Below are 22958 nucleotides of genomic sequence, written 5' to 3'. Positions count from 1 at the left end.
AGAGTGTGGGAGAAAACAGCAAGAAGACACTTCAATGGTCTCTCTGAGTCTATCAGAGTCCTGCTGAGGTGGCCTCTGCCCTGGCCTAGGCTTCTGCTATTTCCAGCTGTGTAACTTGATGACTGTTTGACTCTATGGCTTCCAAAAGTGTTCCAAAGAAGTCTGCTTGTATGTTGCTGGTATGTTGCTTCTATCTGGTCCTCTCACTTGTGAAGTTCTTCCATGGTTTACTTGGAAGGAGTGTAGCAAGTAGCTGGTATTAGCTTTTCACCTTGTCAAACATCGAAAGTTCTCTGGAGCTAAGTATAGTTTTACAATTACCTTCATACCTGCTTTGCCCAAGTAATAATTATGGGAAATGTAACTGCTATATTGGTTGCTTGTTCAAAAGAAGATTTAATATATTATTATTAAGCAGGGAAGCACAAAACAGAAAAAAAGAAAAGGGCCACAGGGATCACATAAAATATAATAGCAAAAATAAGTCTTAATGTGAGAGGACCTGCAACAAATATCAATATTCCAACATCACCATTAAAAACGGAATTAAAGGGCCTGGTGTGACAGCCTAGTGACTAAATCTTTGCCTTGCATGAGCCAGGATCACATATGGTCACTGGCTTGTATCCCAGCTGCTCCACTTCCCATCCAGTTCCCTGCTTGTAGACTGGAGGATGGCCCAAAGCCTTGGGATCCTGCTCCCACATGGGAGACAAGGAGGAATCTTCTGGCTCCTGGCTTCAGATTGGAGTGAACCAGCAGACTGAAGATCTTTCTCTCTGTCTCTCCTTCTCCATATATCTGCCTTTCCAATAAAAATAAATCTTTTAAAAATTGAATTAAAAATAAGGCTAAATAAAAATTATCTAGAATTTAATTAAAAGAAGACCAAGCAAACAACCAAAAAAAGAACCAAACAAAAAGATTAAAATTAAAAGATAAGGGCATAGGAAAATTAAAACAAAAAGGACAAAAATATATACTAGGTACATACGAAATAACAAAATTTGTGACAACAGGCTTAATAGCTGATAAAATACAATTTAAGCAAAAATTCTTGTAAGGGTCAAAAAGGTATTTATATATAAGCAAAAAGTTACAATGGAATCAGAGGGACAAAACAATCATGACCATGTATCTAACAATATAGTCTCAAATATATATAAAGCAATTATTCACAGTATCACGTGCGGTTTAGATGTTTAATGCAGTCCTTTATAGAATTGACAGATCAAGAGATCAAAAACCAAGCTGAGACATGGGAAGTCTGAATATACCAATGAGAAGTTTTCAGCAATTGGATATTGGTTACCTACTCCTTTTTGAGTACATTTTCAAAAAATTCACAATGTAAAAGCTACAAAGGAAGTCCAATAAATTCCAAAGTATAAATACTAAACTCTTGTTTTCTGTAACGATAATGCAATGAAATCAGAACACATATAGAAGCATTGCTAAACATGTTTGTCAGATGGGAAACTGAATAGTGTAATACCAAATTCTCGATGGTTAATAAACAAACAATTAAAATGAAATTCAAAGAAATTACACTAAGAACCTTACTTGTCGAATTTTGTGGGGTACAGAACATGTTCTCCCTTAAAGCAAAATTAATAGTTGTGAATGCATTTACCAAGAAACAAGGAATGCTGAAATGAAATGGGCTATGCTGCAAGTATGAGGTTTTAAAACTACAAATAGACTAAATAATAAAAACCATAACAAATAATTCTAAATAATTACATTTGAAAATTTATATTACTAGATTATTTTCTAGAAAAAGTTTCTTAAATGCTAAAGTTCACTTAAGAGGTTAGTAAAAAGTATACTCTCTAAGCAACACCTTGCCATTTCTCCCACACCTAACACTTGGCAACCACTCTCCTACTCCCTGATTCTAAAAATTTGACTTCTAGATTATGCATATGAGCGAGATCATACAGTGTCTTTGTGTTCCTGACGTATTTTACTTATCATAATGGTCCCTGGGTTCCACCATGTTGTTGCAGGATGAATAATCTCAGGCATCTTACATATAGCATGATGTCTGTAGTCAATAACATTATGTTGTGTACTTGAAAGGTTCTAAGAGAGTAAGATCTTAAGCATTCTTACCAAAAGAAAAAGATAAACATGTGAGGTGGTGGATAGGTTAGCTAGCCTGATTGTGGGAGTATTTCACAGGTATACCCAAACAGCATGTTATATACCTTAAAAATATGCCCTTTCCACAAAGATCATGCCAAAGGGGAAGAAGGACGCCCCTGCCCCTCCCAAAGCCGAAGCGAAGCAAAGGCTCTGAAGGCCGAGAAGGCGGTGCTGAAAGGTATCCAGAGCCACAGGAAGATCTGCACCTCACCCACTTTCCAGCGACCTAAGACGCAGCGCCCATGCTGGTAGCCCAAATACCCTTGGAAGAGCGCCCTCAGGAGGAACAAGCTTGACCACTGTGCCATCATCAAGTTCCCCCGAGCACAGAGTCTGAAGAAGAGAGAAGACAACAACACACTGGTGTTCACTGTGGATGTCAAGGCCAACAAGCACCAGATCAAACAAGCTGTGAAGAAGCTCTAGGTACATGGATGTGGCCAAAGTCAACACCCTGATCAGGTCTGATGGAGAAAAGAAGGCGCACGTGTGGCTGCCTCCTGATTATGATGCTCTGGATGTCGCCAACAAAATTGGGTCATGTACACTGCGCCCAGCTTTCTAAGTATTGTTTTTCACCATAAAAATATGCAATATTTATGATCAATCATACATCAATAAAAAAGAGCAGGAAGCATAAAAATGTTTGGTAATTAAACTTCCAACTCCCTTTGTAGGACCATATATTCTTACATATACTTCCTGCCAAACTTTAAAGGAATCATCTGCATATCAATTAAGTTTTTCTGGACCATAGAATAGATATCCATTACATATTATGAAGCTAGTGAACTCTGGTTTCCAAAACTGTATAAGAAAAACACAGTGAAAGAAAAAGTATTCCTAGGCTGATCTCACTGATGACTGTAGAGGGCAAACTCCCAATGCAGGGAAAGAATATTATTCCCACTAATGCAGTAGAGGTCTTTGATAATTCAAAATCCTCTTATCATCTAAGCCTTTACCAAGTTGTTTTGCATGAAAAAGAGTTTTCCTTCTTGTGGGAAAGGTCATATACTAAATCATTGCAGTAAATGTTTCATTTAATTGAGAAATTCGAAGCTTCAGAATGAGGCAAAGATGCCACCATTTCAGGTACTATTGAATGTAGTACTGGGACTCCCAAAGTTATAAGAAAGAAAACCAAAATAAGATGATAAAAAAAATGGAATGCAAGTCACAAAGCTATCATTTTCCAACACTAGCAACAACTGTTGAGAAATGTTTCAAAAATATATCAAAAACCAATTAATAATAATAAAAACTATATAGCAGTTACAGTAGCAAAAGAAAACCCTAAACATAAAAATCAAGAGAAAACAAAACAACATACAAACCAAAACAGATATAAAACCATAATGGATAGCACTATTCACGACAGCCAAGACACTGAATCATCCTGTGTCTATCCACTGATGAGTGGATTTAAAAGTGGTATGTATATAATAGAATACTCCTTAGCCATTAAAAATTTTTGTAACAATATGGCTGGCAACGGGAGCTATTATGTTGAGTAAAATAAGCCAAGTATAAAAAGACAAGTGCTACATGATTTTATTTTTGTGTAGACTTTAAAAATATTTTATATAAGTTCAGAGTAGAACATAGTAGATTGGAATAGTTCAGCGATTGGAGAGAGAAATGGGAAGGAAGACATGGAAAAGGTTGATCAGCAGGATACTAAGTTAGACTTGGACAGGAGTAAGAATTTTTGGGGTTCCAAAGGCCAAATATCATATGTCCTTTCTGATATAAGCCAAACCACACAAAATGTAAGATCAACAGCCCTTTCAATACTGTTTCTTGCTACATCTCATGGGTTTTGATATTTTTATTTTTATTTTCATTTCTTCAAAATAGTTTCTTTCCTTTTATTAAATTCTTCACTGACTCATAGGTTATACAGTAGCATCATTTTCTCCAAGAAGGTTTTTCTAAAAATTTTATTTTTCATTTCTTCAGTGACGCATTGGTCATTCAGTAGCATGCTATTTAACTTTATGACACTGTAAATTTTTTAACTTTCTTCCTGTTGTTGATTTTGTTTTATGGCTTTTCATATAAGGGGATGTATAGTAGCTGTGTAACGGAGACTCTCACATCCAAATGTGAGGATGCAAAGCAGTATGCATCTCTACTTCCAGATCAAAGATGGACTCCCAATGAAACTGCTTGATATATCTTGACAGGTTGCTGTACTCTCTCTGCCATTGTCCATGCCTACAATCTTAGGATACACTTAAATAACAGAATGATGGACTTATGACTGTTATGAAGGACTACACTATTGTAATAATATAGGGGAAATCATTGAGGGGAGGGAATTTGAGGAGGGGGTCAGGGAAATCCCAGAGCCTATGGAATTGTATCATAAAAAAAGAATTTCTGGGGTTATATACCATAGTAAACATAAATTCTGATAATGTACCACGCATATTTTTTTATTAGAAAGGCAGATATATAGAGTGGAGGAGACACAGGGAGGAAGATCTTCCATCCAATGGTTCTCTCCCCAAGCGGCCACAACGGCTGGAGCTGAGCCAATCCGAAGCCAGGAGCCAGGAGCTCTTCCGGGTCTCCCACATGGGTACAGGGTCCCAAGGTTTTGGGTAGTCCTCGACTGCTTTCCCAGGCCACAAGCAGGGAGTTGGATGGGAAATGGGGCTGCCTGGATTAGAACCGGCGCCTACATGGGATCCCGGCGCATGCAAAGTGAGGACTTTAACCACTACGCTATCGCACTGGACCCCCCATGAATATTTTAAATAAATGATTTTATGATTAAAATTTTTATCATGTAATACTTATATTCTGTATTGTCTATGACTGCTTTCATGCAACCAGGGAAGAACTGGGCAGTTTTAACAGAAACTGTGAGGCCTGGAAACCTTAAACCCTTGTTCTCAGGATTTTTATGGAAAAAGTTTGTTGATCCCTGCTTTAATGTGCCTTGCATGATCAAAATTGTGTATAATCAAAAATACACAATACTTTTACAGAAAAAATGCAAAGCTCTGTTGAAGGACAGAAAACAAGATTTGAACAGATAGTTATTTTTTCTCCTGGTGGGTTTGAGTAGTTTCAAAAAACTGTATGGTTTGTATATGATACAAAATCGTTATTTAGGTGCATTAATTATAAAGTATAGCAATGCCAGAATCAAATTAGATTTGGAGACTAGCTCAGTAACTGTACTCTCAAACTAATCTGGAAGAATTAAATTCAGCAAATAGAAAATCAATCCTGAAAATGAAGAGCAGAGTGAAGAGTTGCCCATTCATATATTAAGGCTTACCTCAAAGGCACAGTAAAAACAAAACCAAAACAGTTTATGTGTGTAGGAACAAATAAATCAGTAGACTGCAACAGAGAGCTCAGACAGACCTTGTTGTATACAGGAATTTAACATGATAAAAATGGTACCAGGATTCAATAGGTAAAGGATGAATTGTTTAGTAAATGGCTTTTGGAACCCTATCTTACTATATGAAACAGATCCTTTGTTAGTTGTATCCTGGGACCCAAATGCTTCTCACATTCAAAAGTGTACTCCCATACACGAAGGAAGTAAATGTGAAAGATAAAGCTAAAATATTATTAGAAGATGATGCTGGAAATGTCTTTGTGATCAAAGAGGATGTAAACTAAAACTTCAAAGAAAAAAGAAAACATGAATTTGGTTATATAAAAATCACAAATTTTTGTTCAGTAAAGAAAACTGGGAAAATAAACCGTTAGATGATAGACTGAGAAAAAACAAAACACGTGGAAATAAATAAAATAGGCAAAAGAAAAGAAGTAGCAATTCACAGAAGAGAAATGCCAAAGACTGCATTATGTGAGTATTCTGTCATTAATTTTTCAACAAATGAAAACTAGAACAAGGGACATTGGACAAGTAGATTGCACTAAGCCTGTGGTGGGGGTGATACAGACTCTTGCGGCTGTACTTACTAATGAATAAACTATCAGCTTTTAATCAAATGGAAAATCTGTATACATTATAACACAGCAAATCTACTTGTGGTTACTTATGGCTGGGAAATTCTCAGATAGGTCTCTATGTAGCAGCTACATTCCCAGACATTCATCATGGGGCTTGTGTTGTGGTGCAGCGGGTTGTCTCTGAGGCCTGCTAATGTGTCTGAGAAGGAAGCAGAAGATGGCTCATTTTCTGGGCCCCTACTACCCATGTGGGAGACCCAGATGGAGTTTCTGACTCCTGGTTTTGGTCTGGTCCAGACGTGGCTGTTGTTGCCATTTGGGGAGTTAACCAAAAGATGGAGGGTTTCTCTGTCTGCCCCTATCTATAAGGCTCTGCCTTTCAAGCAAATAAATGAAGAGATGGATGAATAAATCAATGAACCTTAAATAAAGATTCTCAGCATATGAGCTGCGATAGTGAGACTGGGGAAAATCCACATCTGCAGTACTGGGAGCTACATAAGTAAAATGTCAAAGTGCAACTCAGCGAATAACACACGATCATCATAAGCATCTGATTAGTTGTACACAGAGATCTTGAAACTGTGGTATTGAATGGGAAAAAATTAAGAAGGGGATTCGGGGAACGAGCGCAGGCAAGGAGATTAAAGGATTAAAGACAACATGAGAACAAGGGCTGAACCTTGCACGGACCAACACGTCAGTATGTCATGAACACATGCGCAGAGGAATGTAATTAACTCAACCCCTCCCACACTTGATGCTCCCAACTGAACATCCTTTGTCAATTTCTGTCAGTCCCACTGGCTCTGATTTTGTAGCTATGCTGAGCTTTCACTGGAAAAACTCTCCTTTTGTGCTTTTGGCAGTTTTGTAAAGGGTTAGGGTTTCCTAGGCTGCTTTGTGCTTTTGGGTGTCCCTCTCAGTGTGATCCGATTGAATTTCTACCTACCACATATTTCTTTCTTTCCGGGTTTATTGCTGACACTCACTAGAGACTCCCGGCCGACTGAAATGATGACTTTGATATTTCTTCTTCAAGGCTTTTTGTAACAAGGAGAGGTAAATCTCTGTAACTCAATTATCTTGAATCAGAAGTTGGAAAGATTTATTATTTACCTTTTAATTCTGTGCTCCAACAGTCCTAATCTAAATTTCAAAACCCACGGTTGCTGAAATAACTTTCTTAAATATTTTAAGCATGGCTTCTGAGAAAATCACTTTAAACTCAGAACTCCAACAAGTTTAGACAGATCCTCTATTTGTGGGTTTTTAATATGGCCTCATGCTAAAATCCAGTGTGCAAATTTGAGAACGCTAAGCTATCTTTAAATTGCTTTAGTACCTGAAGTGAAATAAAATTCACAAACCAATAAAGAAAAGAAAGCAACAATGAATAAAACACTAATTTACTTATGCTGAGACTTTTTAAATTTGAAGAATTCTCTGAATTTGATTATTTCACTCTTGTTGCTACTCTGCTTATAAATGTAGTTTGAAAAACTTGCTAATTGGGCCCGGCAGCGTGGCCTAGCGGCTAAAGTCCTCGCCTTGAAAGCCCCGGGATCCCATATGGGCGCCGGTTCTAATCCCAGCAGCTCCACTTCCCATCCAGCTCCCTGCTTGTGGCCTGGGAAAGCAGTTGAGGACGGCCCAATGCATTGGGACACTGCACCCACATGGGAGACCCGGAAGAGGTTCCTGGTTCCCAGCTTCGGTTGGGCACGCATCGGCCCGTTGCGGCTCACTTGGGGAGTGAATCATTGGATGGAAGATCTTCCTCTCTGTCTCTCCTCCTCTGTGTATATCTGGCTGTAATAAAAAATGAATAAATCTTTAAAAAAACTTGTTAATTAAAAATAGAACATTTAAAAATGTGCACAAATTCTAGCTACCCAGATCAGTGAATGTGCTCAGTAAACAGACCTATGACCCCTGACCAATTTGGATGAAGACTAGAACCAGCATCTCAGAAGGGACCCTCCTGTCAACTCCCAGTCATTTCTCTTGCCAAGGGAATCAATCTTCTAACTTAAAAATTATAGACTCATTTTGGCCAGTTATGAACTTAAAATGTAATCAAACAATAATCTGGTTTCTGTCATTCAACAGCATGTTTTTGAGGTTCATCAATGTCATCATGTATAGATATAGTCCATTTTTTATTGCTGTATATAATTCCATTATAAAGAATGTACTATGATTTCTTTATATTTATAACATGGATGAATACTTGGGTTATTTTAGGTTTGGATTATGAGAAATTATATCACTATATCTCTTGACAATTTTATTAATATTTTCAATGGACAAATAGTTCTGTACATTGGTGGGGTACAATGTAAAGTGACTCAGTCAAAGTCAGTTAACATATCCATCACTCCACTTGTGTTTTGTGGTGAGGCATTTGATATTGACTTTTGTAAACTATTTTGAAATATACATTTTATGACTATAGTCACTTTGCAGTGCAATAGAGCTTAGAAATTTATTCCTCTTGCTAATCGAAATTTTGTATTCTCTCCTTGCCTAATCTACCAATCCAACTTAGCAACCACCATTATACTTCAGTTGTACGAATTCAACTTCTTAAAAAAGAATTTTTAATTGGAAAGGCAGATATACAGAGAGAAGGATATACAGAAAGGTCTTCCATCCACTGGTTCACTCCCCAAATGGCTGCAACAGCTAGAGCTGAGACAACTCAAAGCCTGGAGTCAGAGGCTTCCTCTGTGTCTCCCAGTTGAGTACAGGGTCCCAAGGCTCTGGGCCGTCCTCAACTGCTTTCCCAAGCCATAAGAAGGGAGCTGGATGGGAAGTGGAGCAGCTGGGACATGAACCGGCACCGATATGGGATCCTGGTGCATGCAAGGTGAGGACTTTAGCCACTAGGCTATCGTGTGGGGGTCCTATGCATTCAACTTTTTAAGCATTCTGTATATGCTTACTTCAGTTGGTTATGTACCTAAAAAGAGTGATTTCTGGGCTATGAAGAGTATCTAAATTCAGCTTTAGTAGACTCAAAAGAATTTCCCAAAGTTGGTCATGCTCATTTCTATTCCTACTGGCATTGCAAGTGTGTTTCTGATGTTATATACTCTGTCAATATCTCCTAATGATAGTCTTTTAAATGTCAGCCATTTTATTTGTTCTGCAGCTGTACTCTTAGTAGCTTTAGTTTGCATTATTCTGGTCATTAATGCTACTGAGTATATTTTTGCATTCCTTAATTATTTGGATATCTGCTTTTAAAATTTTCAGGATGACTCCACCCCCCCCCCAATTTTACTGCTTTTTTCTTATGGATTGATATAGAAGTCTATACCTTTTTTTTCTCTTTCTTTTCATATTTGTTCTTCTTCTTCTTAAAGACTTTTTTTTTATTGTAAAGTCAGATATACAGAGAGGAGGAGCAGAGACAGAGAGGAAGATCTTCTGTCCGTTGATTCACTCCCCAAGTGGCCGCAATGGCTGGAGTTGAACCAATCCGGAGCCAGGAGCCAGGAGATTCCTCTGGTTCTCCCATGCAGATACAGGGTCCCAAGGCTTTGAGCCATCCTTGACTGTTTCCCATGGCCACAAGCAGGGAGCTGGATGGGAAGCGGGGCTGCAGGGATTGGAACCAGTGCCCACATGGGATCCTGGTGCAAGCAAGTTGAGGACGTTAGCCACTATGTTACTGCGTTGGGTCCCCCCATGTTTCTTCTTTCAAAAATATCTTTCGAGTATAATTTCTTTACTGTCTATGGATGCTGGAAATTCTCTCTCCTGGTATGTGTATTTCTTTTCACTCTTTTAATGAGATAGAAATTATTAGTTTTAAGTGGTGTCCAATTTATAGAGAGTGGTTTTGTTGATGATTGAAGCCATCTTTATCATGGGCTCAAAATAGTAAGTTCTTCAGGGTAGAAACCTTTCCAGGGTGGGATGGGGCGGGGCGTGTCGGTGCGTGGGTTCAGGGTACTGGAGGGGCTAACAGTGTCTGTAAGACCTTAGAGTCTTGGGCCCGGCGCAATAGCGTGGCATCGGGATCCCATATGGGCGCCGGTTCTAGACCCAGCGGCTCCACTTCCCATCCAGCTCCCTGCTTGTGGCCTAGGAAAGCAATCGAGGACTACCCAAAACCTTGGGACCCTGCACCTGTGTGGAAGACCCGGAAGAGCTCCTGGATCCTGGCTCCGGATTGGCTCAGCTCCAGCTGTTGTGGCCGCTTGGGGAGTGAAGCATGGGACGGAAGACAGTCCTGTCTGTCTCTCCTTCTATGTATATCTGCCTTTCCAATGAAAATAAATATATCTTTCAAAAAAAAAAAAAAAAAAAAAGACCTTAGAGTCTTACAGGAGTCAGGCCAAGAACTGCCTGAAATTTCTGCCCACACATTCTGGAACAGTGTTTCTCAGCCTCTGGCAGCAACTTGCAAGAACTCTACTGGTGTGGCTAGCTCTAACTAGACTTTTTTTTTTAAGCTTTTGAGAGAACATTTTAAGCTAACATTGTACTCAACTAATTAATGTTTCACCAAATAAAGAGATCAACAAACAACAAGACCTTAGTTCAATGGAAATATATGCAAGAGTTATAAACACAAATCTAAAGGAAACATGGCTATTTCACTGATATACAATACATTTTAAATAATCACATATTGTTACAACTGTAGTGGCATAAAAGCTTAAACATTGCTTTGACAAAAAGTTTCACAAAAATCTATTTGGAGCAATTCTTGTTTTTATTTTTTTCTCTTTTAATTTTGGTTTTAGTTCCTACATGTAAGGTATCAAAGGATATATGTTGTATCAAAGGATGGCTCCTAAAGTCCCCCTGGACCTAGACAGAGAACTGCCACATCAGATATTGACATAATGCTGACCCCTTTACAAATAAATGGCTATAAAGTCATTTTCTTATTATAATTTCCAAGGCTGTGAGAGCTGTAGTGCTTTAGGAGAGGCCAAAGAGAGGCCTCTGAGATCACACCAGGGGATGGCAGAGGATACAAAAGAGAACTTATTGTTGCTTCATGGGTTCTTTAAATTCTTTAAATTCTGGGTTTCTTTCCTCATCCATCTTTTAGAATCCACTCTCCAGGGTACTCAAATAGCTGCGGCATGCATTCCACCCAGAGCTCACAGCTGAGTGGAAAGATGGAGTGGAGTGCTGTTGATTGCACGTTACTTAGATGCAAGCAAAAGTGTATTCGTTTCTTTTCTGTCGTTTTTGCTGCCAAAATTCTCCACTTATGGTTTAATTTTTTAACCACATCATTGTGACCAAAGTCTGTGTAATTAACTCCATTTTTAAGATTTCCTGTGAGCCTTTTTGCTATTATCTGTCTCTTTTCTTAAATCCTTGGTTTCAGTTACATCTTATCTCCTTAGTGCCTGATTATTTTTGATTGAGTGCCAGATATTTGCATTCAAATTTTTATGGATGTTTTGATGCTCTATGTAATGCAAGCTTTCTCTGAAGAGGCTTTAGCTTTGCATTTGTTAGACAACTAGGCGTGGGGATAATCTCTTTTATCCAGGCAGGAATTGAGATGATTTAAACCTGGGCTTTAATCCTTTTTGAGAGCTGTTTTATTTCCAGTTCACCCTTTCTTGTAGAGGGTAGCCCTTTGTGGGCTGTCAACTTGGGATGTTTAGCAGGACCCCTTTCCCTTGGCAGTCTGACCTGCCATTTTTGTCCCTTTACACCCGCTTATGTTTATCTCTCAACTGCTGCTTTCATTTTTAAAATTGGCAATCACCTCAAAGGTGAAACTATTCCCAAATACTTGTCTCAAGCTTCTTGGATTCCATATTCTCGTTTATCTTGACTCTAAACATTCTCGCTGTCTGAGTAGTGCTGGGATTCATTCATGTTAAAAGTTCTTTTGTGTGTGGTCCCCACCTCCAGATTTCCTAAATATTTTCAGCAGCATTATTGGTGTAAAATAGCCTACTCAGCTATTGCCCCCAAAGCAGCTTTTCTTTTTCTAATTTTAAAGGTTTGCTTACTTATTTGAAAGGCATTTTATAGAAGATAGAGAGAGAGAGATCATTCATCTATTGGTTCACTCCCCAAAAGGCTGTACAAGCCAGGACTGGATCAGGCTGAAGCTAGGTCTCCTACCTGGGTGCAGGGACCCAAGCCCTTAGGCCATCCTCTGCTGATTTTCCCAGACAATTAGCAGGGAACTGGATTGGAAATGGAGCAGTTGGGACACTAAGTGGTGCCCATATGGGATACCAACATCAGAAATGGCTTTACTACTATGCCACAGCTCTTCTCCCTTTAAGAGGACACTTTTAAAGGTAAAAATCTAATGCCATTCCTTTCTTCAGAAACCTTTAGTTCTAGTTTCCATCCACTCATTACTCCTGTATTGTATCTTGCAGGTTTTCCTGAAGCATGCATACAATTTTAGTCTTCCATGACTCTTCCATGACTTTCCCTTTATTTTTTTTACTGGAATTCTCTTTTGTCCTTTGTCTCCTTCATACGTTCTGCTATAAGCAGGGAGGTAACAAGTGAAGACAAACTGAGAACTGCCAGCATCTTTGCCACAGCCCTTTGTGCACTGTCCACATACTGCAGCTGCCAGGGTGGTACCAGCCAGAATTCTTCAACATGACTGCAAACTAGGTGCCTGTGATGGCGGTGCAATTACCACGATCGTTACAGCCACTAGCATCCTGCACCTGCTGCTGAACCCCACTCTCAGCATGAACTTGGTGCCATGACACCCATAAGCTTTTAAAAAAAGCATAGGGGAACAGACAGCATTCAAGCTCTACCCCCAAACTCTGCCTCCATTTGCGTATTCAATTAAGCCCAGGACCAAACACTAACCACTGTGCCTCCCAACCCTGTAAAAGGATGACCCCAATTTTGTTAATGGCCATGCTCTCCCATGAGGTTAGCCAGACTCCCTCCTGTGGGTGTGCTTTTCATTTGCCTCTAAATAAATCTTGCTTCTCTGCTCATCTTTATCTAAATTGAATTCTTTCTCATATGGAGACAAGAACCTGGACCAAGCCCAGCCAAGAGCCTCCCTCACAACAATTTCGTCCCTTTCTTCATAACCTATGTGCCATTTTAAGTCCTCCCTTAGATTCTCTTTTGTGTTTGGCCCTTGTATTTCTTTTTTTTTTTTTAAAACACCATTATTTGCTTTAAAAACATAAGACTTCTTGTACAATAAAGCATAAGCATGTTTCATCTACAAAGTCAGAATATCTTCCTCATGGAACACGCAGGAAGAAAGGAAAAACACACACATGGCAAAGTAGTCACAGATCACCTCTAAAATAATTAAGACTTTCGGCCAGAAAAATTAATCTTTTGAAAACAAAAGTATAACAATAACAAAAAGCCATATTTCACACCTGGTACTAACAGTAAACATTCATAGTACAAAATTATCTGTTAAAATCAAATTCCTATATATTGAAAGTATTAATATCATCAAAATACCCATCGTACTTAAAGCAATTTACAAGCTTATTGCAATCTCAAAATACCAAAGACATTTTTTTTTCTCATATCTAGAACATTTTTTAAACTATTTTTCGGATTGACATCATTTCATAACAGCCACATCAATCACAGCATGAATAACAACAGCAACAACGTCATGGCCCTTGTATTTCATACATATTATTCTAGTTGCAACGCTCATGAAGCTTTAAAATTATCTGTACAAATATTTGCCTTCCTCACTTGGATCTGAGTGCCTGTGTGGCACAGACCATGTATTACTCATCTTTTTATTTACAGGTGCCTATTGCAGTATTTGGTGCTGAGGAAGCATCAAATAAATGTTTCTTGGAGTAAAATTATTGAACAAGCACAACACAAGTGTAAGCTTGATTTGGTTCTGAAGTCACTTCCCTGGCTATCTAGTCTTAGGAGCTGGCAAAGGCCGTGTCTCGGAGTGTCAGGTTGGCTGTCTCCTTTTATAGCCCTGGTTGATTATTATCTCTGTCAGTTGTGTCTAAGGCTATCACAGCCTGGGCAACATGTAATTCCGGGTCTGATATTAACTCTAGTGACATTTCAGCCTCTGTCTGAGTTGTTCAAAGTTCAAACTTGTACAGAGCCCTGAGTTTTGTTTCTCTGGTTCCAGTCATCTTTTCTTATTAGATCTCCAAAGTTCTTCCCAAGTATTTTTAGCTCATTCTGGTTTTCAGCAGAAAATGGACATCTTTTAGGTTGTATGCTACCTGAAAAAGTCTTCCCCACTGTGTAGATGTCATTTTTTTCTGCATTTATCCTCAGGATCTTGTTATTAAATGCATGCCCTCTGCACCTCTCCTATCTGTAACTGTCTGGGGATTTGCTATTTCATTGCTTTACAGAATAGTATGAGCAGCATTGCTCTTGAAAAACTTGGATGTTCATCAAAATAGCTATTAATTTTAAAATGTGGTTCAATATATTATTTATGGATTCATTTATATTCTTCAAACCTCCAAAAGTGCTTTTAGGGAAGGTAGGCAAGGTAAGACTGTGGCCACAAAGCAAAAAATTTCAAAAATTAAAATAAGGACAAAAACTTAGCAAGAAATCCTTATTAAAGAAGCTATGGGTTTCACATGCCAAATTTGCCTCTGTGTCTTCTCATGGCAAAGGGAAAAGGAGAGGATGAAACTCAATAGGCTTTATAGCTTACATTTTCAGTAGTTGGTTCTCTGGTTTCTCCATAGAACTGACAATACCTTTACAGTTGGAAATTTATCATTGGATTCCTATGTCAAGGGGATTTTTGGGAATAACAGAAAAAAAGAATTTCAATGTTTTAGTAAGAAATGCAAGGATATCTTGATTTAGCCCTTTCGTGGCAGGACCTAAGTGAAAAAAAATCCAATGTTTAGTGCTAAAATATTGTCCTCTAAAATTTTTTCCTCCAGGTTGAAGAGAAGGCAAGCCAGAGGTGTAGGTTTCTGATGGCTTAGCTTTACAAGGGTAGGGTTTGAAGAATTTTGAGGAAGGCCTGCTAACATTTTTTAGTAAACGTTTTTTAGTAAATCTGAATTTTTAGTTTCGTTGAGAGGGAGGTAGGGAGAGGGAGGAAAGTAAGACAGAGGAGAGAGAGAGAGAGAGAGAGAGAGAGAGAGAGAGATCGGGGAGAGAGGTAAAAGGTGACGGGGGAGATAAAGGGAGATGGGGAATATCTTTCAATTATTGGGTTACTTTCCAAATGCCTGCAATAGTAAGGGCCTCACCAGGTTGAAACCAGGAACTCACTGAGGAAAAATAATACCAGCTATTGCATTGCATTGGTTAAAACAGGTCTGTGTGGCCCTCAGACCTAACGGCCAACAGGTTCTTGCAAGATTACTACCACCAACAACCTAGCTATATAGGACACCTGGTGTCTCCCTAATCCTGGACACTGCTCTAACAGGAAGTGGGAGAAAGGTTGTACAGACAAGGGTGCAGCCTCAGGAGGTAGAGAATGGTGAGCCAGGAGCCGGGGCTATGGAGACCATGGTGGAAATGTAACATAAGAACCCAGACCTGGAACTCACTGGAGGGAGTAGCACAAGTGATTGCAAACAAAGAACCATGTACCAACTGCAATAAGTAAAATCGAATTGTAGACCCGTGGGTGACACAGCTTAGAAACCTGCCCCAAGGAGAACACTCTGCTAACCAGAAGTACAATGAAGAGCAAAAGAAGAGACAAAGGCACAATGAATATTACTGAAAACTCCTCTGCAAAGGAGCAAGTCTTTTCCAACCTCAGAGTTATCTGACGAAGACGCCGAGAAAATGGGGGATACACAATTCAAAACACTTGTTTTAAAGCTTCTTATCAACAATGAGAAGCAAATAAAGCAGGAGTTCAAGGAATTTAAGGAATATGTTACATAGAAAATAGCAGCAATCCTGTACTGGATATGGATGCAGCACCCAACCAGCACACGTGAGATCCAGGAAGGAAGGGGCAGAACTGGCAGGGGGTTTAAGGGGCTGGTCCCCTCGCCGGACAGCTACTCCCACTGGAGAGCGTGGGCTGGGATAGAGACAGACCAGACTAAGCAAGGCTGCAACACCTGTGCGCTGCATGTGGACTAGATCAGGGAAAAGCCAGGCTGGGCTGATTATTCCTGCGGGTGCAAGCATAAATTAGAGTGGGTGAGGGATGTATGGGCATAGCTGCAGAAGCTGGCACTGGGGACTAATTCTGTCAAGTCAAATCACAGAACCACCTAAAGAGTGCATAAACCAGGACGGAGAGAGACCTGGGAGGGAAAAAGTGGGTTCCCCCTTCTTGGGTCACTACTCCCGCGGGAGGGCATGAAAACTAGGACGGGAGCTGGGATGGCTAGGCAGAGAGGCACTCAACAACACCCGTGAGGGCTGGATGGTTGAGTTGGTTAGATGGAACTAAGCTTTAATACCCATTGACAAGTACAAGAGCCAAATGGGATGGGGGACAGACTGGTCTGCTACACATACTGGCAAATCAGGGTATGGGGCAGGCCTGGTGGGGGTTATTGTGGGTCGCCCCGACTAGGCTGCAGCTCCCACTGGTTAGTGTGAGGGCCGAGTACGTGCTGGGCAGAACCAGACTGGACTGCAACACCCATTGGTTCCAGTGCAACTCGGGACTGAAAACAGAACCAACCCAGCAATTGCAACCACCAGCTGATCGGGGTGATGGACTGTGCCGGGCCCTGTGCTTGCTAGAACATACAAGAAACTAGTCTGGGAATACCTCAAAGTTTCTTTGGAGATCTCCCCAATCGAACTGCTGGACTCAGAACTCTGATCAAGAAAAGATAGAAGACAGAGCAGATCAATCATTCATCTCAGCTATATGTTGGCAGCGAAATATGGGGCAAACGGAGACTTTATGATGGACCATATCAATCAGTGGACGACCTCATCGAGCGAAACTGGCAGCGATTCATAACTGGAGAACTATTAACACCACTCGAGCACATATCTCAGAGCATGCCCCACATCCGGGACTTGGGGTGGGCGGGAAACCGGGTGGGGCTTCTCCCTCAATATCCCCCTTTACCTCAGATACAAGATGGAAACAATATGGACATAATAGTATTACCCACTTCCCTATACCCCTGAACCTTTTTTTAAAACCGTAATTAACTATGTAAAGATTGTCAACAACAATACAATAAAATAGATTTAAAAAAAAGAAAATAGCAGCAATGAATCAAATGAAAGCTGATATATCAGAAATTAGGAATACAGTGGAGCAAATTAAAAGTACAGTGGAGAGTCTCCAAAATAAGATGAAGGAAGCAGAAGAAAGAATCTCAAGATTAGAAGATATTTCCTGTCACCAGGGGGAAGCAAACAAAAAGCTGGAAACAGAGCTGGGTCAATCTAAAAAAAATATTCAAAAATTGAAAGACACTATTAAGAGGCCAAATATAGGGTCCAGCAGCATGTCCTACCGGCTAAAGTCCTCGCCTTGAACGCACTGGGATCCCATATGGGCGCCAGTTCATGTCCCAGCAGCTCCACTTCCCATCCAGCTCCCTGCTTGTGGCCTGGGAAGGCAGTCAAGGACGGCCCAATGCTTTGGGATCCTGCACCCGTGTGGGGGACCTGGAGGAAGTTCCTGGCTCCTGGCTCTGGACTGACACAGCACCGGCCGTTGCGCTCACTTGGGGAGTGAATCATCGGAAGGAAGATCTTTGTTTCTTCTCCTCTCTGTATATCTGACTTTGTAATAGGAATAAATAAATCTTAAAAAAAGAGGCCAAGTATAAGAGTTATGGGAGTCCCAGAAGGTGCAGAAAGAGAAACTGGGTTTACAAATGTATGCAATGAAATAATAAGGCAAAATTTCCCTAATCTAGAGAAAGAATTGGGAAACAACATCCAGGAGGGGCACACAACTCCCAACAGGCTTGACCAAAAGCAGTCTTCACCATGACACATGATAATCAAGTTCTCTTCAGTCGAACATAAGGAAAAAATTCTTAAATGTGCACATGAAAAATTCAATTGATATATAAAGGAATGCCGACTAAACTCACAGGAGATCTCTCACAGGTAACTCTCTACAGGCCAGAAGAGAATGGAGTGACATATTCCAGATTCTAAAAGCAAAAAATTGTCGGCCCAGGATAACATATCCAGCAAAGCTTTCTTTTGTCTTTGAAAATGAAAGAAAATTCTTCCACAGTGAAGAAAAGTTAAAAGAATATGCCTCTTTCAAACCTGCCCTACAAAAGATACTTAAAGATGTTCTCTTGACAGAGAAGAGAAATAGCACCAACCAAAACCAAAGGCAAATGTGAAGAACATCCCAGTAAAATGACAACAGAAGACTAAATCAGTGAAAAACTCATTGCTAAAATGACAGAACCAAATTACCACCCATTCATATTAACCCTGAATGTAAATGGTTTAAACTCATCAATCAAACATCATAGATTAGTAAACTGGATTCAAAAAACAAAACCCTTCTATTTGTTGCCTACAGGAGACACATCTCACCAACAAAGATCAGTGGAAACTATCTCATGGATTTTGATTTTTTGTTGTTGTTGTTTGTTTCATCTCTTCAAAACACTTTCTTCTGATTGAATTATTCAATGACTCATAGATCATACAATAGCACCATTTTCTTCAAGAAGGTTCTTGATTTTCTTCTTCATGTGTTCAACAACACATTAGTCATTCAGTAGCATATTATTTAACTTCATGGTGATGTTAATTTTTTTTCTTTCCTGTTGCTGCATTTGTTTTGTGGCTTTTCATTTAAGGGGATGTATAGCAACTATGTAATAGAGACTATCATATCTAGTAACATATTATTTAACTTCATGGCATTGTAAATTTCTATTTTTGTTCCTGTTGTTGATTTTGTATTGTGACTTTTCATTTAAGGGGATGTACAGTAACTGTGAAATGGAGACTAACATATTCAGATGTGAGGGTACAATGCAGAATGCATCTCTACTTCCAGACTAAAGATGGACTCACAATGAACCTGTTTACTATATGACAATAGGATTCTGGACTCTCTGCCATTGTCCATGCCCACAATAATGGACATATGACTGTGTATGAAGAGCTATACTTTATTAACAATATATGGGAACTCGGTGGTGGGGCAGGATATTTAAGGAGGAGATAAGGGAAATCCCAGGGGCCTATGGAACTGTATCATAAAATAAAAATAAATAATAATAATAAATAAAATATTAAAAAAATAGTCACCAATACAAAGTACCAGCCAGATGGTACTGTGAGAGCTGTTGAAGATGTAGTGGATAGGACGTATGCAACTTATAGCCCTGTGGTTAAATACAAGAATAAACCAGAATGTTATACAAAGAATTTAAAGAATGTACAGAACACTTGCTTTTTATTAATGCTGTAACAAAGCATTGCAAAGGTCATGGCTCTGGACATTGTGGACATTTGAGGAGTGAACCTGCAGATGGAAGATATCTCTCTGTCTCTCCCTTTCTCTTTGTAACTTGATCTTTATAAAAAACAAATAAATCTTAAAAAAAAAAACCCAAACACAATAAGTGTGAAAGCATTTGTAAGTGTACCTGGGACATAGTAGGTACTGCAGTCGATGTTGGCCAAATGGGATTGTAAATCTCATACCTAAAACCTGCATCATGCAGAAAGTTTTAATCCAACAGACTGGACAGAAAGAAAGTTTTAATTCTTCTTTTAGGTTGGTGCATATTTTTCTGAGAAAATAGAAAATGTGCCTTCAGATAATACTAGCTTTGTGTGCCTTATTTGAGAACTAATCATATGGTGAAATATCACATGCATTGGCATTATCTTCTGCAAAACATAAGGGTGAAGCTTAAAAATAGAAAAATAGAAAATCTCAACAATAATTCTGGTAGAAACGAGTTGTAACTACTTAGCACCTTATTTTTATTTCTGGAACACTTTCTGTTGGAAGAGCTCAAATAACTTGGGGCATGCTAGCTCATTTTTATGGTACCAGATGTAACTGGTGCAATGAGGGGGTAGGTAGCAACAAAGAAGGGAATAGGGGGAATTGGGGCAGGTGTGACAAGCTGGGGTTTGCATTTGGAAGCAGATCTTGGCAAAGGTGAAGATATCTTTAGGTAATCCTTTCTTTTTCCTGTGAAAGTCTGTAATACTCTAAAATTTGCTCCATTCTTACAGCTTGCAAATAGAACCCTGGAAATAGAAAGACTCCAGTTTGGTGGTTATTGTGGGCTTGAGAGTGAAACCCAAAGTGGTGGATCTGAAACTTTTACTTTGGGATTTCTCTCCCTCACCACCTCTGGCTCCTCTGAGTCTTGGTGGCACACACCAATAATATTTTGTCCTTGCCACTTTTTCTTGATGCCTCTCACAAACGCAAAATAGCTCTACTTATACTTTTACTAGGACTGCTACAGCCTGGCATCATTTTAGCATTCTGTTATGTTGTTCTTTCTTGTGAGACCTCAGGAGACATCAAACCTTGCTCAAAAGACAGAAGTGGTAGAATGCAAATCCTCTGTTCCTACTGTGTACAAATGGTTACCTTGCTTAAATCATTCATTTAACAAACATTTTGAGAACTACCTCCCTAAGCTATTAGCTCTGTATGCTAAAGTAGTGAACAATCTAGATATAGATTCTGTCCTCATGTACGTTATAGTCTAGTGAAAAAGATAAGAAAACTGGGATGTTATGGGACAATTAAAGTTGCTATTAAGTACGAAGGGTGAAATAAAGTAATGAGATATAATGCAATATGAGTTAGTTTAGAAGAGATGGGGGTGGTTCAGGACCATGGTGTAGCAAGCTAAGCCTCCACATGTGATGCCAGAATCCCATATAGGTAATGGCTCTAGTCCTGAGTGTTCTACTTTCCATCCAGCTCTTTACTAATGGGAAATAACCTGAGAAAACAGAAGAAGAAAACTTAAGTAGTTGCACCTATGTAGGATACCTGGAGGGGCTCCTGGCTCCTGGTTTCAGGTCAGCCCTGCTCAGGCTGTTGTGGCTATTCGGAGAGTGAACCAGCAGATGAAAGATCTGTCTTTCTGTCTCTTTCTCTCTGTTGTCTCTCAAATAAAAATGAATTTATCTTTTTTTTTTGTTCTTAAGAGATGGGAACTTGATCTTGTTGAGGAAGAGAAAGAAGGTGAATATGGCTGGAACATGCAAAGCTGATTTAGACTTTCCTGAGATGTGTTTAGGGAAGTAGACATTTCCCAGTGAAACATAGGAATTTGGATTTATTTTTATTTTATTTTTTTAAAGATTTATTTTTTTTTTATTACAAAGTCAGATATACAGAGAGGAGGAGAAACAGAGAAGAAGATCTTCCATCCGATGATTCACTCCCCAAGTGAGCGCAACGGGCCGGTGCTGCGCCGATCCGGAGCCAGGAGCCAGGAACTTCCTCCAGGTCTCCCTCACGGGTGCAGAGTCCCAAAGCACTGGGCCATCCTCAACTGCTTTCCCAGGCCACAAGCAGGGAGCTGGATGGGAAGTAGAGCTGCTGGGACATGAACTGGCGCCCATATGGGATCCCAGCATGTTCAAGGCGAGGACTTTAGCTGGTAGGCCACGCCGCCGGGCCCTGGATTTATTTTTAAACACAATGGGAAGTCATGAGAGGGATTTCAATTTGGATAATAAATAACACTCTGACTTACATTAAAAAAAGTTTCAGAAGCAGAGGGACCTGCCTGGATATATTGAGAACTAAAGATGATGATGTTGTGGGATGCGTGGAATCAGTATGGGTGGAGAGCCATGGACAGTATGAAGATATTTTGGAGGGCTGGAAGAACTTGCAGTGTGATAAGGCAGCTGATGGAGAGACAGAAAACTTGAATGACCCTAGGGTTTGACTTGCCAATGGAGTAACTTGATAGGTGTTTTCTACCAAGATGAGAAAGACAGGTAGTGGAATGGTTTTTGTGGAGAGAGGGGATTATGAGTTTTCTTTCTATCTACCAGGAACTTCAAGGATTTTAGGCTACAGTCTACAAAAAGGATATGCCATTTCAGCAGAGAGTATGGTTTAGAAGTGATTAGAATATCAATGGTATTTAAAACTACAGAACTTCATGAGTCCATCAACAAGACAACGGAATTTTGAAGTCTACAAACCTTTGGAGATCTGTTGGAGGAAGAGAAGCCAGTTAGGGCAAGTGCAATATCACTGAAACCATGAGAAGATATTACTTTCAAATGAAACAATGTCCAACTGTATTGAATACAGGTGAGAAATCATTAAGTTTGAGGACGAAGAAGTGACACCTGGATCTGTTCAGGCAGACTTCTGGTGACCTTGACCAGAGTGGGCTCAGTGTTGTTCTGACAAAACAAGCTACGTTGTGGAAGACTGAATGGGAAGGGGTAGAAATGAGCTAAATAAAGACAGACACTGGTTTCGGCCTTTCCTGTGTTAATGCTGTTATCCTTGTGAAGTTTATTGGAACACCTTGGGGCAATTGTTTGGGTTAGGTGATGGAATGGGACATGAAGAGTATATATTTCCTATTGGAGAAACAATTATCAGAAAACATTAAGTAAGTGCCCTTCCCAATTAAGTGCTGTCAATATCTTGGGTTTTAGGGTGATGGTGAATCTTTAAATACTTTTCCTGTTTCCTAACTTTTCCCACTCATTTTCTGCTAAAACATTTTGTCATGTTCAATCTTCTGTACTTAATAGTGATCATAAACACTGTTTTCCTCTCCTATGATAAACCCAATCGAAGTTTCCTTTCTTGTAGTTGAGTATCCATGTGCCTATCATCTTTACTTTTTCTGGTTCTTTTCCTTTTAGTTTTTATTAAGGATCTACTTATTTTAATTTGAAAGGCAAATTTTACAGAGAGAAAGAGAGACAGAGAGAGATTGATTTTCCATTTGTTGATTCATTCCCTA

General features: G+C 39.5%; 1 pseudogene; it reads left to right on the top strand.

Annotated features, from left to right (window-relative positions):
• Window positions 1–2239: 2239 nt before the first annotated feature.
• Window positions 2240–2713, top strand: LOC131478552 (large ribosomal subunit protein uL23-like; annotated as a pseudogene).
• Window positions 2714–22958: the final 20245 nt, after the last annotated feature.

This window comes from Ochotona princeps, chromosome X (genome assembly GCF_030435755.1).
Source record: "Ochotona princeps isolate mOchPri1 chromosome X, mOchPri1.hap1, whole genome shotgun sequence".
Taxonomy (NCBI): Eukaryota; Metazoa; Chordata; class Mammalia; order Lagomorpha; family Ochotonidae; genus Ochotona; species Ochotona princeps.
Note: the sequence above shows the minus strand (reverse complement) of the source record. Positions and strands in the feature narration are given on the sequence as shown.